The following is an 18,409-nucleotide window of genomic DNA, read 5'->3' as shown; positions in this document are numbered from 1 at the left end:
CATGTCTATAATATACTTGAGCTTCACCCATTGACTGTATAAATAAGGCTTCACTGAACTCCTGCATCCTCTGATTTCCGGCGCTCTAGGAGCCTATTCGTTGCGCTGATTGGTTGTATACCTACCCAATTGCTGCAGAGTGATTTGATAGAACGTTCCTAGACCCTTGTGTCTTCGGAGCTGGGTGTAGCACGGCTAGGCTATAGTTTAGTCATTACTTTGTCCCTTTATTGTGTATCTTAACACTTGTTTTGTGTTTCAGTGTGTTGTGCGACTGGATGCAGCAGGTTAAGCTGCACTGAGCGATGCTGTCGATGACAGCTGGAGGCTGAACTCCTGTCAGGAAGTCAGCACCTCAGAAGTGTGGAGCAACAGCCTGACTGTCCCACAGCACCAGGCTGAATGAGCTGCTCTCACACAGACTCACACAGACACACACAGACACACACAGACTCACACAGACACACACAGACACACACAGCGTGGGCGGACCGGTCGACCTCGGGGTCGGTTCACTGGAAGTGTGGGCTGATCTCACAGCTGGTGAGTTCACAACGCTCCACTGTTCCACCATCAGCGCTCTGGCAGGTGACCAGGGTTAGTAGGTGTACGACTAATGAGGCTCTAAAAGACTCGACAACAGCGAACACACACAACGTTGTGGTCTTATTTATGCTGCACAGTTCAGATCCCTCACACAGCAGCAAAATAGTGAAACGGAAACATTCACTGCAAGCTGAAAGCAGCTTTTATTGTGGTCAGTTTGTCTGTCTGTGGTCGTTTTGTGTCTCTTTGTGGCCACATTGTGTCTCTCTGTGGTTGTTTTGTGTCTCTTTGTGGTCACATTGTGTGTCTTTGTGGTTGTTTTGTGTCTCTTAGTGGTTGTTTTGTGTCTTTTTGTGGTTGTTTTGTCTCTTTGTGGTTGTTTTGTCTCTTTGTGGTTGTTTTGTGTCTCTTTGTGGTCATTCTGTGTCTCTTTATGGTTGTTTTGTCTCTTTGTGGTTGTTTTGTGTCTCTTTGTGGTCATTCTGTGTCTCTTTGTGGTTGTTTTGTGTCTCTTTGTGGTTGTTTTGTGTCTCTTTGTGGTCATTCTGTGTCTTTTTGTGGTTGTTTTGTGTCTCTTTATGGTTGTTTTGTGTCTCTTTGGTCACATTGTGTCTCTTTATGGTTGTTTTGTGTCTTTTTGGTCACATTGTGTCTCTTTGTGGTTGTTTTGTGTCTCTTTGTAGTTGTTTTGTGTCTCTTTGTGGTTGTTTTGTGTCTCTTTGTGGTCACATTGTGTCTCTTTGTGGTTGTTTTGTGTCTCTTTGTGGTCACATTGTGTCTCTTTGTGGTTGTTTTGTGTCTCTTTGTGGTTGTTTTGTGTCTCTTTGTGGTCACATTGTGTCTCTTTGTGGTTGTTTTGTGTCTCTTTGTGGTTGTTTTGTGTCTCTTTATGGTTGTTTTGTGTCTCTTTGGTCACATTGTGTCTCTTTATGGTTGTTTTGTGTCTTTTTGGTCACATTGTGTCTCTTTGTGGTTGTTTTGTGTCTCTTTGTAGTTGTTTTGTGTCTCTTTGTGGTTGTTTTGTGTCTCTTTGTGGTCACATTGTGTCTCTTTGTGGTTGTTTTGTGTCTCTTTGTGGTCACATTGTGTCTCTTTGTGGTTGTTTTGTGTCTCTTTGTGGTCACATTGTGTCTCTTTGTGGTTGTTTTGTGTCTCTTTGTGGTCACATTGTGTCTCTTTGTGGTTGTTTTGTGTCTCTTTGTGGTCACATTGTGTCTCTTTGTGGTTGTTTTGTGTCTCTTTGTGGTCACATTGTGTCTCTTTGTGGTTGTTTTGTGTCTCTTTGTAGTTGTTTTGTCTCTTTGTGGTCCCATTGTGTCTCTTTGTCGTTGTTTTGTTTGTCTTTGTTGTTGTTTTGTGTCTTTTTGAGGTCGTATTGTGTCTCTCTGGTCCAAACTCTTGTCCTGCAGCCACCTTTTCATTCTTTATTATTTTCTACCTTCACTGTGTGCAGACAGAAACCTTCATGCTGCTTCCTGCTCTGACTGATAAACCAGCGACTCGACTCCCAGCGAGGCGTCTGATTGGCTGCTGTGAATCTCCTGTGGTCAAACGGCGTGTTCAGACTCTCTGCGTTCTGAATCATGAACCCGAAGGCAGAAATCCAGTCAGTAAAACAGACAGACCTGCATGTGAGCGGCTGCAGGTAAAATCCCATCGATTACCCAGAGCATGTCTGAGCTGCCGCCTCTCCCTGCAGGCATCACCACAAGTATGTACGACGAGCAAACACACATTTAGGAAACGTGTCTGAAGGCAACACAAACAAAACCAAGTGAGGGGTGTTCATAGTCACAGATAGGAGGTTTTAGAGAGAGTTTGTCAGCTTTCACAGTGAAATGTGACAGAAACTCAGTGATCAGACAAGAAAGAATGACACAGAAAGATCCTAAAATTTCACAGAAATATTGTAAGATGTCACCGAAGGACGTAAAAAGATGCTAAAATGACACAAAAAGACACAAAAATGACATAAAAAATGCTGAAAGGACACAAAAAGATCCTAAAAGTTCACAAAAATACTCTGACGTCACAAAAAGGCGCAGGAAGATGCTAGATTGACACAAAAATGCTGAAATGTCATAAAAATGCCCTAAAATGTCACAAGAAGTCGCAAAAGATGGTAAAATGTCACAAAAAGACACAAAATAACACAAATATATGCTAAAATGTCACAAAAATATTCTAAGATGTCACAAAAAGTTGCAAAAAATCCTAAAATGTTACAAAAAGACACAAAATAACACAGATGCTAAAATGTCACAAAAATATGCTAAAATGTCAGAAACAGACACAAAAGGGAACAAAAGATGCTAAAAATAAAAATCATTTTGTGTAGTTTTTGTATCTTTTTGTCATTTTAGCGTCTTTTTGTGCCATGTTTGTGACATTTGTCATTTTTGTCTTTTTCTGTCATTATAGCATCTTTTTGTGTCATTTATCATGTTTTTGTGTCATTATAGCATCTTTCTGTGTTATTTTTGTTATTTTGACATCTTTTGTTGTTTTTTTGTGTCATTTTAGCATCTTTTTGTAACTCTAGTCCAAGCAAACACTTTATTTTTGTGAATTTTTATCAATAAATAAAACTAGAATCAATAAGTCCAACGTGTCCACAGCTGCTAGAAACACTGGTAAAATAAATAGTGACTTTATGAACTACAGATATTTAACTTTCTGCATCTTATTTCATTTCCTGCTCTGTGTAAAAAAAAATAAAAATAAAAAAATTGTTGCAGATGAGTCCCTAAAGGCTTCTCAGCTGCACAGAAAGGTGCAACATTTTTAACGATTTTTACAGAATCTGATTCGAGCAAACTGTTTATTTTTGGTGTTTTTTTTTCAGTGAGCCTTGATTTTGAGCTCGAAGACGTCGGCAGGTTGGAATTATTAACCGTTATTTCTGTTTTCATAGTTTCTGTTGCTAACAAACAGTGTGATTTCTGGGTTTTTCTTTTAATATCCGGCTCGTCTTTCAGAGGGTTAAAGGGCCGTGAAGGCGGCTTAGCGTGTTTCCCTCGGTGGCTACAGACTAGATCTGTTGTTTTGGATTGGTTTCCTCTTTTTAAGCTCGTCTTTCCTCCAGGCAGCAGCTGGCTTCACTTCACTGGTTTCTGTGAAAACAAACTTGCACAGACTTGAGATTTCTGCAGAAGGTAATCTGCCTGTTTTTTTGTTTTTTTTTTGCCACATTTATCTTTGCAGTTACTTGTAGCTGCAAGTGTCTGTTTTTAAAAAGCGGTTTAACTTTTTTTCTGTCTCAGTGCTGCTTTTATCAACAGTTCTTTAGGTTTTCCTATATCTACGGTGCGTTCAAGGACAGCACAGACTTCAGAGCTACTTTTTACACTGGCTGCTTTTCTGCATCTTAACTTTTACATTTCTGTGAACCCAGAAGTTTTCATTGCAGTTTTTTTGTAATGTAAATGATTGTGAGCGGGAGCAAATATTTCACTTAAACTCAGCGCTGAAAATAACAGCATGGAGACGTGTGTGGTGTAAAAACCTCCCATCAGACGCAGTGAAACTGGTCCGATAAATCTGAACGTTATCACCTAATTACAGCACTTTACTGACTGAAATGACACAAAAAGACGCCAAAATGACAGGAAAATAAACAAGAATGATATAAAACGAGAAAAATTGCACAGAAAGATGCTAAAAGATGCAAAAATGACACAAAATAGACACAATTGCACAAAAAAGATGCTATACAAAGACAAGAATGGCAGAGAAGCATGTTAACATGTCACAAAAAGAAACAAGAATGACACAAAAAATGCACAAAAGATGCTAAGATTACACAAAGTTGCTAAAATGAGATGAAAATATGCTGAAGTGTCATAAAAAATATGCTAAAATATCTCAAAAAGACACAAAAGAGGCTAAAATTGCACAAAAAGATGCTGCAATGACACAAAATTGACACATAAAAGACAACAGTTGCACAAAAAGATGCTAAAACAATATAAAAAGACAAGAATGACACAAAAATATGCTAAAATGTCACAGAAAGATGCTACAAATGAGACCAAAATTACACAAAAATTGTTACAATGACACGAAATTGACACGACAAAAATTACACAAAGACAAAAATGACACAAAATCTGCTAAAATGTCAAAAAACGAAACAAGAATGACATAAAAAGGTGCTAAAATGATACAAAATTTACACAAAAAAATGCTAAAATGACAAAGATGTTAAAATGACAGACAAAATACACTAAAATGACACAAAAAGATGCTAAAATGTCAAAAAAACAAAACAAGAATGACATGAAAAGATGCTAAAATGACACAAAACGTACACAAAGCGATTTATAAAGAAAATGGCACTAAAAGACTTCCTCCATACCCCGTTTTTAGCTAACTGTGTCCTTTAGCAGGATCAGCTGCAGTCAGACCATTCTACACAGCACCATGTAGAATGGTCTGACTTTCAAAAGTCTCTGTTTTCGTTTCCCTGAAGCACTCAAACAAAGTGGATGTTCAGGGGAAAAGTAGCAGAATTAGCATGAATGTCACCCAAATCTCCTGCAGGCTTTTTACCCTGAAAACAAACTGAAACCAGCAGCCGCCTGGAAGACGGGAAATCGATGAAAAGCTGATGAGCTGAGTGGGAAAATGGATCAGGAATCCCAAACATGGCCTCCAACGCCCAGCAGCATGAGCAGAAAACCAAAACGGAGAGTCGCTATTGATCCGGAGACGAGCAGAAATTTAATCTGTTAGAAATGAAACGTGTTGGCAGGTGGCCTACATGTTCCTCCTCGTTTATGAGAACAGAGTTACTGCTCATCAGTCCCATCACACGCACCTTCTTCTTCATCCTCAGAGTGAATGGATGCTGTCAGGTAATATGAAGCTCACACAAACTACATATGAGTTAATGTAAACGTGAGTGATCCTCCTACTAATTAAAGCTGCAACACATTTAACCCCTGAAGACTCAGTTATCCTCCTACTAATTAAAGCTGCAACACATTTAACTCCTGAAGACTCAGTTATCCTCCTACTAATTAAAGCTGCAACACATTTAACCCCTGAAGACTCAGTTATCCTCCTGATAATCATGTGTGTATCAATTTAGTATCTTTTTAGGTCATTTTAGCATCTTTTACGTCATTTTAGCATGTTTTTGTTGTCTTTTTAGCATCTTTTTGTTGTCTTTTTGTCTCAATTTCGCATCAGTTTTGTGTCATTACAGCATCTTTTTTGTCATTTTAGCATCTTTTTGTTCTTTTCATGTCATTTTAGCTTCTTTTTGTGTCATTTTGTTTCAGTTCTGTTTTTTGTGTCAATTTCATGTTATTATAGCAACTTTCTGCGTCATTTTAGCATCTTTTCATTTCATTTTGTGTCAGTTTTGTGCCTTTTGTGTAACTTTGTGTCATTTTAGCATCTTTTGTTGTTTTCATATCATTTTAGCATCTTTTTGTTGTTTTTGTGTCATTTTAGCATATTTTCATGTCATTTGGTGTCAGTTCAATGTCTTTTGTTTGTTTTTGTGTCATTGTAGCATCTTTTTGTGTCAATTTTACATTAAGTTTGTGTCATTAGAGCAACCTTTTAATGTCATTTTAGCATCTTTTTGTTGTTTTAATGACATTTTAGCATCTTTTTGTTATTTTTGTGTAATTTTTGCATCTTTTTGTGTTATTTTATAATAATTTCTTGTCATTTTAGCTTCTTTTTTTGTCATTTTTGTGCCATTTTAGGATCCTTTGTGTCTTTCTGTTGCATTTTGTGTCATTTTGGCAACTTTTTGTGCTGTTTTTACCTCTTGTCATTGACCTTTCTGACTTCTTTCTCCTCCTTCATGTTGTTCTGTTTCTGTCGAGGTGCAGGACTTTATATTGCAGCGAGTGAAAGTGTGTCAGGAGCAAATAAAACACCCCGAGGCTCAGACGGTTAATGAGCTGATAACGGTGGAAGCAGGAAACTTTGCCAAAAACGAATACCTGCTCGATGAGAGCTGTTTTTCTGTCGGCCGGCGTGAGCAAACACTCGGCAGAAACTGTGTCAGGTTTGAGTGTCGAAGGATCACAATTCTGTTCAAACACCAATATCCAATAAATTAGAGTCAGGACAGTTTCCTCTGAGCACAAGATTTATGTCCTGGCAAGCTGGTTTTCCTACCTTCCAGCACTGAAATAAATAAAACACAACAGCAGCGTCGTTTCAGACACAGAGACACGATCACAGAGCTGAATTGGACATGATTTATGCGCCTCAGGATAAATTCGACCTCGCAGCATCGATCCTCTGGTGTAAAATCTGCTCTCAGCCGGTCTGATGTGATAAGAAAAGCCGATGTTCAGGCTCCCTGTTCTGCTCGGCACAGAGTTTAACCTTCAGGTAGCGGCTTCAGCTGCAGGCCGGGGCAGGAATGATCGCTGCAGGTTTTCTACTGCAGCTACAGGACAGAGTTCTCAGAGGGATTCATCGCGTTAAAATGGATCTCAGTGGTTTTAACACTGAGAGTCGACCAGAAACAAGGACACAAAGAGATGCTAAAAGGACTCGAAAAGACACAAAAATGACAAAAGAAGAAGCTAAAGGACACAAAAAGACAAAGGAAGGACAATAAAAGAAGCTAAAATGACACAAAAAGATACAAAAATGACAAAAAAAGAAGCTAAAGGACACAGAAAGACAAAGGAATGACAATAATACATGGAAAGTTGCTTAAATGACATGAAATTGACACAAAGACAAAAATGACTCAAAAGGAAGCTAAAGTGAGACAAAAACACGCAAAAATTGCACAAAAAGATGCTAAAGTTCTACAAAAATTGTCAAAATGGCACAAAGACACAAGAATGACACAAAGATGATACAATGACCAAAAGGATGAAAATAGACACAAAAACACGCATGAACAACACAGAAAGATACTAAAATGACACAAGAAGATGCTTAAATGACACAAAAAGTGCAAAAAAAGACACTAAATTACACAAAAAGATGCTAAAGTGAGCAAAAAAGACACAAGTAGACACAAAAATGACACAAATAGATGCAAAATGACAAAAAGTTATGAAAATAGACAGAAAAGGATGCTAAAATGGCAAAAACACATGAACAAAAAAGATATTAAAATGACAAAACGGTTGAGTGAAAATGACACAAAAATACACAAAGCTACACAAAAGGATGCTGAAGTGACAAAAAAGACAAAAATTGCACAGGAAATTGTCAAAAAGACACAATAAGAGCATAAAAAGATGCTAAAGTGACACACAGACAAAAATTACACAAAAGTATGCTATAATGACCAAAAATATGAAATAGACAGATGCTAAAATGACACAAAAAGTTGCTTAAATGGCATGAAAATTACTAAAAAATATGCCAAAATTGCACAAAGAATGATACAAACAATGCTAAAATGACCAAAAATGACACAAATGGATACAAAATGCACACAAAAAGAAGCTAAAATGACAGAAAAAGAAACAAAATGACACAAAAAGATGCTAAAATGACACAAAAGATGCTAAAGTGACACAAAGGATCCTAAAATGAGCGTTTTGAACCTTGTTTTTGTAAAAGCAGCAGCCTGTTGTTGAATTTTCTGCATGTTTTCTGATGTTTCAGTGCAGGTGAAGCTACGTTCATTCTAATGACTGCATCTCTGTGCAGCCTGAGGGCCTTTAAAAGCTGCTGTTCCATAACGAGAAACAAGCCCAGCGTCCCAGTTCACATTAATCACTGCATCTGAGACCTGCTTTCATTACACTTCAACCCAGCACCCAAAATAACGATGTCTCTGGTGGAAAAACCTCCCGTCTAACTCAGTGAAACTACTGCTGTAAACCTGAACATTGTCACCTAAACAAAACACTTAAGTGATTTTTTTTCATGACACACAAAGTTGCTTAAATGACACAAAAAATGCTAAAATGATATGAAATTGACACAAAAAGACAAAAAATATGCTAAAATGTCACAAAAATGACATAAAAAGTTGCTTAAATGACACAAAATTTACAAAAAAGACAACAATTGCACAAAAAGATGCTAAAATGACAAAAAAATGAGGTAAAATGACACAAAATACACAAAATGACACAAAAAGATGCTAAAATGACACAAAATAGGGTAATTTACACAAAAGACACAAAAATTACACAAAAATGCTAAAATTACAGGAAATTGACATAAAAGAAAAGAAAAATGTGTTAAATGTCTCAAAAATAAACAAAAATGGCACAAAAAGATGCTAAACTGACACAAAAATACACTAAAAGACACAGAAATGACACAAGAGAAAACAAGAATGACACAAAAATGCACAAAATATGCTAAGATTACACAGAAAGTTGCTAAAATGAGATGAAAATGTGTTAAAATGTCATAAAAAATACGCTAAAATATCCCAAAAAGACACAAAGAGACTCAAATTACACAAAAAGATGCTGCAATGACACGAAATAGACACAAAAAGACAACAATTGCACAAAAAGATGCTATAACGATATAAAGACAAGAATGACACAAAATATGCTAAAATGTCACAAAGATGCTAAAAATGAGACCAAAATGACATGAAAATGACACAAAAAATTGTTACAATGACACGAAATTGGCACAAGACAAAAATTACACAAAGACAAGAATGACACAAAATATGCTAAAATGTCACAGAATGAAACAAGAAATACACAAGAAGAAGCTAAAATAACACGAAATTGACACAAAAAGACAAAAGTTGCACAAAAAGATGCTAAACTGACACAACAATACACTAAAATGACACAAAAAGATGCTAAAATGTCTCAAAAGAAACCAAAAACTGCACAACCAGATGCTTACATAACATAAAAAGACGTGAATCCCACAGAAAGAACGAACGCAGTGAAACTATTCCGGTAAACCGACACGTTGTCGTCTAATTGCGGCTCTGTGTCGCCGTTTTCCTCCGCTCTCTTCAGCTGCTATCGGAGGAATCGTCCAAACCTCGCCACGGCTTCTTGATCTGCATTCAGCCGTGGAAGGAGGTCAGAGAGGGGGAAGATAAGACGAGAGCGGAGCCACTTAAAAGAGACGAGCGCCGCATACCAACGAGGAGGCCTGCAGGGTCGCAACAAAGAGTCGAGCGTCGTCTGACTGACCCCGGACCAGCCTCTAATGAACGAGTTCCTCTGATCTGCAGCTCCGCTCCACAGCAGCACGTTTCAGTTTGATCTGCAGACGGACCAAAGACGCAGCGCCTCGGGTCGTTGTCGGGACGCTAATTGGCCTCTGGTTGTCCCGACAACAACCAGAGGCGTTTTCTCTTTGGGCCGTCTGCACATCAAACGGCCAAAAATATCACAAAAGACGCAAAAACTACTCAAGAAGATGCTAAAACGACACAAACAGATACTACAATGACACAAAAGGACCCTAAAATTACACAAAAAGACCCCAAAATGACACAAAAAAATGCTACAATGACACAAAAAGACCCTAAAATTACTCAAGAAGATGCTAAAACAACACAAACAGATACTACAATGACACAAAAAGACCCTAAAATTACACAAAAAGACCCCAAAATTACACAGAGATGCTAAAATTATTCAAAAAGATACTAAAATGACACAATAAACCCTAAAATTACACAAGACACAAAAAGACACAAAGATGTCACAAAAATTACTCAAGATGCTAAAACAACACAGACACTAAAATTGCACAAAAACATGCTATAATGACACAAAAGACCCTAAAATGGCACAAAAGACACAAAAAGAAACAAAAATTACTCAAGAAGATGCTAAAACAACACAAACAGATACTACAATGACACAAAAAGACACTAAAATTACACAAAAACATGTTATAATGACACAAAAGACTCTAAAATGGCACAAAAGACCCTAAAATTACACAAAACACACAAAAATGACCAATTAATAAGCCAACATGTTCAACCAGTTTAATCTTTTTGTTGTTTTTGTTTCTTTTGTCATTTTAGGATCTTCTTGTGTCATTGTAGCATTTTTTGTTGTCTTTTGTGTCATTGTAGCATCTGTGTCTCATTTTTGTGTCATTTTAACATCTTTGTGTGTCTTTTTGTGTCATTGTAGCATCTTTTTGTGTCATGTCTTTCTATGTCATTTTTTTGTCTTTTTGTGCCCTTTTAGCATCTTTTTGATGTCGTGTCTTTTTGTGTCATTACAGCGTATCGTGTCGTTTTAGCATCTTTTTGGGTCATGTAAGCATCTTTGCGTGTCATGTCTTTTTATGTCATTTCTTTTTAGTCTTTTGTGCCATTCTATCATCTTCTTGTTGTCTTTTTGTGTCTTTTTACGTCAGTTTTGTGTCCTAGCCTCTTTTGTTGCGGGTCTTCTTTGTTGTTTGTGTCTCTTCCTGTCGTGTCACAGCCACAGGTTTCTGAGCTGTCTGTCCTTCACGGTCGTTTTTTAAAACTGACCCACAGTGAGTGAAAGCGAGGCGGGAGCCGACAAATGGCTGATTTGAGCCCGGTGGACTTCTTCATCTCTGACAGTTTGATGATTTGGACTTTTCTGTGCCGTGGCTCTCTGATTGCATCATTCTGTCAAACTGTTCTAAGAACTCATGAAATATTCAGAGCGGCTGCAGGACGCCCGAACAACAAACGGCAGCCGCTCTGTGTGCAGCAGCGTCGTCTTTTCTGAACAACGTAGTTTTCCTGCAGCTAAACACACCAGCGCAATTAGCTTAAAAATCTGCAAAACTTCATTAATGACGGTTCTTGAAATTAGCATAAAAGTCACTGAAAGAAAACTACTTTTATAGCTTGTGTTTGAATATCTGAGATGTTTAAAGATCAAAGATTTTTTAAATTCAGACTGAGCCCAGAACAGACCAGGTTCAGTCTAAACAAACATCTGTTTGTGTGTAAATTTGATCTGAATAACGACCAGAAAGTGACACAAAAATACCACTAAGAGACACAAATACATTCAAATAGACTTAAAGAACACAAAAACAAGATTGCTACAAAAACAAAGACACAAAATTACAAAAGGGCCACAAAACAACCACAAAGATTCACAAAACAACCACAAAGAGACAAAACAACCACAAAGAGACACAAAACACCAGACACAAAACAACCACAAAGGGCCACAAAACAACCACAAAGAGACACAAAACAACCACAAAGAGACACAAAACAACCACAAAGAGACACAAAACAACCACAAAGAGACACAAAACAACCACAAAGAGGCACAAAACAACCACAAAGAGACACAAAACAACCAGACACAAAACAACCACAAAGGGCCACAAAACAACCACAAAGAGATACAAAACAGCCACAAAGAGACACGATATGACCACAAATAGACACTAAACAACCACATAACGACAGAAATCAACCACAAAGTGTCACTATATTCCAACAAAAAGACACAAAACAACCACAAAGAGAGACACAATGACCACAAAGAGCCACAAAACGACCACAAAGAGACGAGTCATGTCAACACAACAACAACCAGCCAACCACTTTCAAAGCTCCGTTATCTTTTCAAAAAAAGCACCAAAATTTCCCCATTTAATCGACAGAAACTGTTCCAAAAAACTAATAAATCAGTGGATGTCCATCTTTCCAACAGTCCTTGAACTGCTCACGTGTGGCAACATCAGAAAAATGAACCAGATTTCAGTCTAAAGATGTGATATTTCCTTAAACATAACTTTATCCCACATGTCTCATCTGAAGGTTTGCTCCGGTAGAGTATTTCCACCCCTGTAGACCTGGACGGTCAGTAAACGTGTCTCATCTGAAAGGTTTGCTCCGGTGCAGTACTTCCACCTGGACGGTCAGTAAACGTGTCTCCTCTGAAAGGTTTTGCTCCAGTGCAGTACTTCCACCTGGACGGTCAGTAAACGTGTCTCCTCTGAAAGGTTTGCTCCGGTGCAGTACTTCCACCTGGACGGTCAGTAAACGTGTCTCCTCTGAAAGGTTTGCTCCGGTGCAGTACTTCCACCTGGACGGTCAGTAAACGTGTCTCAGCAGGTTCTAGCTGCTTCACTCAGCTCAGTCAGGACATGAAACAGTAAAGCTGACTTGAACTCAAGATGTTTCGTCTGTTTCCCCTAAATCAGAGACAGCTGAGAGTCGGGTCAGCTGACCTCACCGTCGTCACGGCAACGTGTTTGTTTTGAGTGTCAGGACCTTGAAGGAGGAGGAGGTAATGATGTGTCAGCCACAGATTCTTTGTCGGACTGAAGTCTGAGCTCTGACTCTCCAGAACTTCCACCTTGTTGTCTTCAAACCATCTGTGGCTTCAGCTCATTGTCTGGATGGAAAACTGATCTTCTCCAAGTCTCACTTCTCCTCCTGGATTATTTTGCCCTCAACCTTTACAAGCCTTCCAGGAGGGGATGGTGTGTTTGTGTTGATGTTTAGTGGTTGATGTCCAACAAACACAACATCTAGTCTGATGGACATAAAGCTCCATCCTGGTCTCCTCAGACCAAACAACCTTCTTCCAGGTGTCTTCAGAGTCTCCACATGTCTTCTGGTGAACTCTAGTCCACATTTAATTGGAGCTTTTTCCATCAGAGTCTTTCTCTTTGTCTCCATGAAGCTTTGACTGGTGAAGAACAGACAACAGTCGTTGGATGAACAATCTGAAGCTGAAACTCCTTCAGAGGAGTCATAGAGTCTTGGTGGCCTCCCTCTCTTGTCTCTCAGGTCTTGAGGACGTCCTGCTCTAGTCAGATTTATTCATGTTCCATCTTCCTTCCATTTCTTAATGATGGATTTAACTGGACTCCAAGAGATCTTCAGGAACTTTAAATGTTCTTGTATCATCCTGACTGACGTTCTTCAACAAGCTTTTCTCAGAGTTTCTTGGAGTGTTCTTTGGTCTTCATGGTGAAGTTCTATCCAGGAGAACTGATCCACCAGAGACTGGACTTTCCAGATCCAGGAGTCTTTATGCTATCATCAATGAGACATTCACTGACCTCAGATCATCTTATTTCACTGTTGGACTTTTAGCACCAACTGGCTGCTCCTGTGTTGAATTAGTGACTTTACAGGGGGTGAATGCAATCACTTCTCTTATGTTTTGCATTTTTAATTATTTCACATTGAATGGTAAAAGTCTGTTTTCTCTTTGACATGAAAGAGTTTTTTTTGTAAATTCTTGTCAACAGAGCTAATTTAAATTGATCATGAATACTTTATTTCGGCTCTTTATGTCCAGCTGTCTTTCATCAGTGACTGACTTTATAACCTCTGTGGTAGGAAATTCAGCTGCATGAACAAATTCTTCATAGAAAATCAAACAGACGGCCTGGACGGCCACACAGCATCATGCAGCGGCTGGTTTGTAGTGCAGCAGAGTCCTGGTCCACAACATAAAGCTCCTCTCTGTTCAGGAACAAACCAGGCTGCATTAAAAAACAGTTAAACCATTAAAAATGTCGGCCATAAATAGTCAAGGAATGCCAGAGACATGCAGGGACAGGGTGAGACCAGCTACCGACTATGAATAGAGCTGCACAGCAAAGACAGCGCTGATGAAAGGCTAGATGGAGGCGGTGGGATTGTCGGACATGAATTACAAAAGTCAATTATCCATCCAGACGTTTTATATCGGACTGAAGTTGATTCATTAATTAGTTAAAGAAAACAGCTGTAACTGTTTCCAGCTCCTCAGTTCCAAGATTTGATGTTTTTTCTTCCTTCAACTTGAAGCTCTTTGGGTTTTGGATTATTGATCGAGCAAAACAAGTCATTAAAGACGTCACTTCGGTCTGTAACTCATTATATTTTCTTCAAGTTGCCGCTGTTTTCTTGGCGTTTCAGAGACGAAACAATCATCGGAGTAACAGCACAAACCCCAAAACCTGTCAGTGGGTTTGAAAGGCATGCTGTTTTTTTAAAAAAATCACCAAAACTACACAATTTATGAGAAGAAGAAACTGTAAAACGGAAAGAATCAACGGATTTTCAGCCTCCCGACAGTACTTGAACTAATCGTCAGTGACTGTCGGTTCCAATATAATCAGATGTAAGTATTAGTTATAAGAACAATAGCTATTTAAAAGAAGAGAAGTGAACCACCAGCAACTTTCAAAACTATCAAGTGCTGAAGCTGCAGTTCCTCAGATGTCCACTAGAGGCTGCCTCAAAAGCGAGTCGATCCCCCATAGAACCTCCATGTTAAAACATCCAACATTGCAGCAGAAATAAACCTATTCACAGCCTTGGAGCAAACCTGGGTTTAGTTTCTGTAGCTAATTTACCCAATTATGACGTCTTGCTGGGGTGAATTTATTTACAACTCATCACTTTAATTGGTATTACGACTTAAATTAAGCATCATTGAGGAGGTTGCTGGTCTGTCATTACTCACGCTCCGCCTCTTTGCTCATTTCTGAATCATTCTGGAGATCGAAGACATCACGTTTTCCCCGTTAGATGGATAACCTCACAGATCTGTGCGTAGTTTTTAGCTTTACCCACCAAATTTCAACCCAACCAGGAGATTAGTCCCTTTCCGCAGAAGCAGCTTTATGCTTTCAGATGTCTGTTTTATCAATATCACTCTCTCAGAAATCTGACATGAATAAAAAATGTGCAGAAGGAACACAGACTGCAGGGTTTTTCCACCGTGGAGGCGTTTTAACCCGCCTCAAAAGAATGGAGAATAAATTACATTATTGCTCCAGTTTTTTAAAATCAGGCTCTCATTTACTCAAAAATAATTGACATTTTGCTCATCAAATGGTCAGAAATAATTATGAAAACATATATAAGCTAACACAGACTGTTTTTTGTAGTCGCCCCTAGAGGCCCATTGTGAGCCTGGAAAGAGCCCGACTTAACAGGGAATTTTACATCATAACTCAGTTCGATGTTGTAATATTGACATCTGGGTGGAGAGGAGGAACAGCAGAGCGAATACTGCTCCTCTTTGATGTGTGTTTCCTCCTAAAGAACGAACTTTTAGTTGTTTATCCTGCAGCAGGAGGAAACGAAAGGAATATGAAGCACCGAAAGGTGTGGAGGAACTTCAAATAAATCCAGTTTTATCTTTAAATTTAAGAGAGGTGAAGTCAGTCAGTGTTTCTAGTCGGCAGGAACTTTGTGTTTGTTTTAGGCAATAAAACTAATTTATCGGCGATGTGGACGCGCCAATTTTCTCAGCAGGATCTTAAAATAATTGTTTTTACGCTGGAGCTTCATGTTTTCAGCCAAGAGTTAATGTCTTGGAGATAAACGAGCTCCGACTAGAGATTCCCAGGAGTGTATTTTTATCTTTATCCCACGACATCACTCCTGCACTCAGCGGACCAATAGTATAAACGCTGTTAGAGAAGGGATGAGTTATCCTTTAAGGCTGTTTCACGATCATTTAATCATTTAAATTCACAGATATTCAAGATAACTTTACGTCAACTTTGAATCTGAGTCATCACTGCAACATGTTTTGTTTCCTGCTGTGTAACCATGTGTTCTTTGGTTCAGAACTGGTCCAGAATCAGTCTGAAAACTAATCTAAAACCAGTCCATTAGCAAGTCCAAAACCAATCTAAAAGCAAGTCTAAAATCAAATCCAGCATCAATCCAAAACCAGTTCAAAACCAGTCAACAAGCAAGTCCAAGATCAAGACCAAAACCAGCCTAAAACCCAGTCCATGACCAGGTCCAAAACCAGTCAACAAGCAAGTCCAAGATCGAGACCAAAACCGGCCAACCCAGTCCACGACCAAGTCCAAAACTAGCCTAAAACCCAGTCCATGACCAAGTCCAAAACCAGCCTAAAACCCAGTCCATGATCAAGTCCAAAACCAGCCTAAAACCCAGTCCATGATCAAGTCCAAAACCAGTCAACAAGCAAGTCCAAGATCAAGTCCAAAACTAGCCTAACACCCAGTCCATGACCAAGTCCAAAAACAGTGTGTTACCAAATCTGTAAACATACCATTACCAAGTCCAAAACCAGTCCAAAATGAAGACCAACAGCCAAAGCCGAGTCCAAAACTAAATGTACAATTGATTAAAAACCAGTCCAAAACAAACCCCAAAAGCAAGTCCAAATCCAGTCCAAAACCAGTCAAAAACTAGTCTATTAGCAAATCCAAAATAAGTCCAAAACCAAATGCAAAAAAATCTAAAATCAGGTCCAACACCAGTTCACGACCAATCCAAAATCAGCCTAAAACCAGCCAACAAGCAAATCCAAGATCAAGTCCAACACCAGTCCAAAACCAGTTGAGCTATCTGGACACCCTACAACTCAATAAAACCCAGTCTGAGTCCAAAAAGAGCCCAAAATAAAAACCAAAACCAGTCCAAAACCAAATCCACTTCTGATTAAAATGAGCCTAAAACCAGTCCAAAACCAGTCAACAAGCGAGTCCAAACCACGTCCAAAACCAAGTCCATATGAAGTCCAAAAGCAAATCTACAACTGATCAACAACCAGTCCAAAACCAAATGCACATCTGATTAAAACGAGTCTAAAACCAGTTCAAAACCAGTCAACAACCAGTCCAAACTACTCTGTAAGCAAGAGGCCAAATCCAGAACCATTCATCCAAACTGGAGCGTGTTTTTGTTGTTTGATGTTTTCCTCGTTGTTCCTCTGAAAATAAAAGCTGAATGACCCGCAGGATTCCAGTTGTTTGACCAATAAAATGTGACTGCAGCCTTTGGTGGCTCAGAGTCAGGATGAGTCAGTCTGTCCTGAACCGCTGAAGGAATCCAGACGTTAAAGCTGCTGCTGTGGTCGATGTTTGGCTTGTGACTTTCTCTGTTTGTTTGGGATTTGGTCAGAAGGAAGCGTCGCTGTCTGCGTGATGGATAAAGTATTTCCTGTTATTAATCCGTTACAGCAGCGTTTGTACAATGCTGGATTTCATCAGCAGGTAGAAAACAAAAGAGGACAAACCGACTTAACCTGTTAAATCCAAAAACTGTTTAATGTTTCTACAGACTTTCTCTGTTCGATGTTCCACCATGCTGAATGTGTGGCTGCTTTTATCTGATTCATCCGCTGGCTTTTTTGTCGTCATCTCTCTGCTTTTTACATCAAACTTTATTTTTTTTGCAATTTTTTCCAAGTATTCATTTAATGTTTTTGTCATTTTAGTGTAATTTTAGTATCCTTGCGTCACTTGTGTCATTTTTCAAACTTTTGTGTCTTTTTGCGTCATTTTCATGTCAGTTTTGCAACTATTGTACAATTTTGGGGTATTTTTGTGTCATTTTGTATCATTTTTACATCTTTTGTGTAATTTTTGTGTATTTTAGTGTCTTTTTTAGTGTGATTTATTTGTCATTTAAAAAAAAATCTGTTCTTTTTTAGCATCTTTTGTGTCAGTTCTTGCGATTTCTTGTGTAATTTTTTGTGTCTTTTTGTCTCATTTTTACAACTGTTGTGCCATTTTGTGTTATTTTAGCATCTTTTGTGTCCATTTTGGGGTATTTTTCTGTCATTTTGTATCATTTTTGTGTCATTTGTGCATAATTTTACATCTTTTGTGTAATTTTTGTCTTTTTGTCTCGTTTTTACAACTTTTGTGCCATTTTGTGTTATTTTAGCATCTTTTGTGTCAGTTTTGTGTCGTTTTATATATTTGCATGCCATTTTTGCAACTTTTTTGGAATTTTTGTCATTTTGTGTCATTTTCATAGTTTTAGTGTATTTTTTTTTAATTTATTTATTTTTGTATTTTTTCAGTTTATTAATTTTTAATTTTTTTTGCCCCCTTTATGCATTTTTCATCCCATTTTCGCATATTTTTGTGTCATTTTGGCAACTTTTTGTCTCATTTTGGTGTATTTTTTGTGTAATTTGTCATTTTGACGTCCTTTGTGCCATTTTTGTGTATTTTAGTGTCTTTTTTGTCATTT

At 38.3% G+C, this 18,409-nt stretch overlaps 1 protein-coding gene across 3 annotated transcripts in view; it reads right to left on the bottom strand.

Annotated features, from left to right (window-relative positions):
- dipk1c (divergent protein kinase domain 1C) overlaps positions 1-9,676 on the bottom strand; it is a 37,134-nt gene extending 27,458 nt beyond the window's left edge. The window contains exon 1 of one of the 3 annotated variants that reach the window (XM_051940412.1): positions 9,367-9,676. The gene's annotated coding sequence lies outside the window, so the exon portion shown is untranslated. Of the gene's footprint in view, positions 1-6,328; positions 7,071-9,366 lie in introns of those variants that run through there. The other 2 variants (XM_051940411.1, XM_051940413.1) reach the window with 2 other exon arrangements.
- Positions 9,677-18,409: the final 8,733 nt, after the last annotated feature.

The sequence above is a fragment of the Acanthochromis polyacanthus genome, chromosome 20 (assembly GCF_021347895.1).
Source record: "Acanthochromis polyacanthus isolate Apoly-LR-REF ecotype Palm Island chromosome 20, KAUST_Apoly_ChrSc, whole genome shotgun sequence".
NCBI classification, from domain to species: Eukaryota; Metazoa; Chordata; class Actinopteri; family Pomacentridae; genus Acanthochromis; species Acanthochromis polyacanthus.
This window is presented reverse-complemented; position numbering and strand designations above follow the sequence as displayed.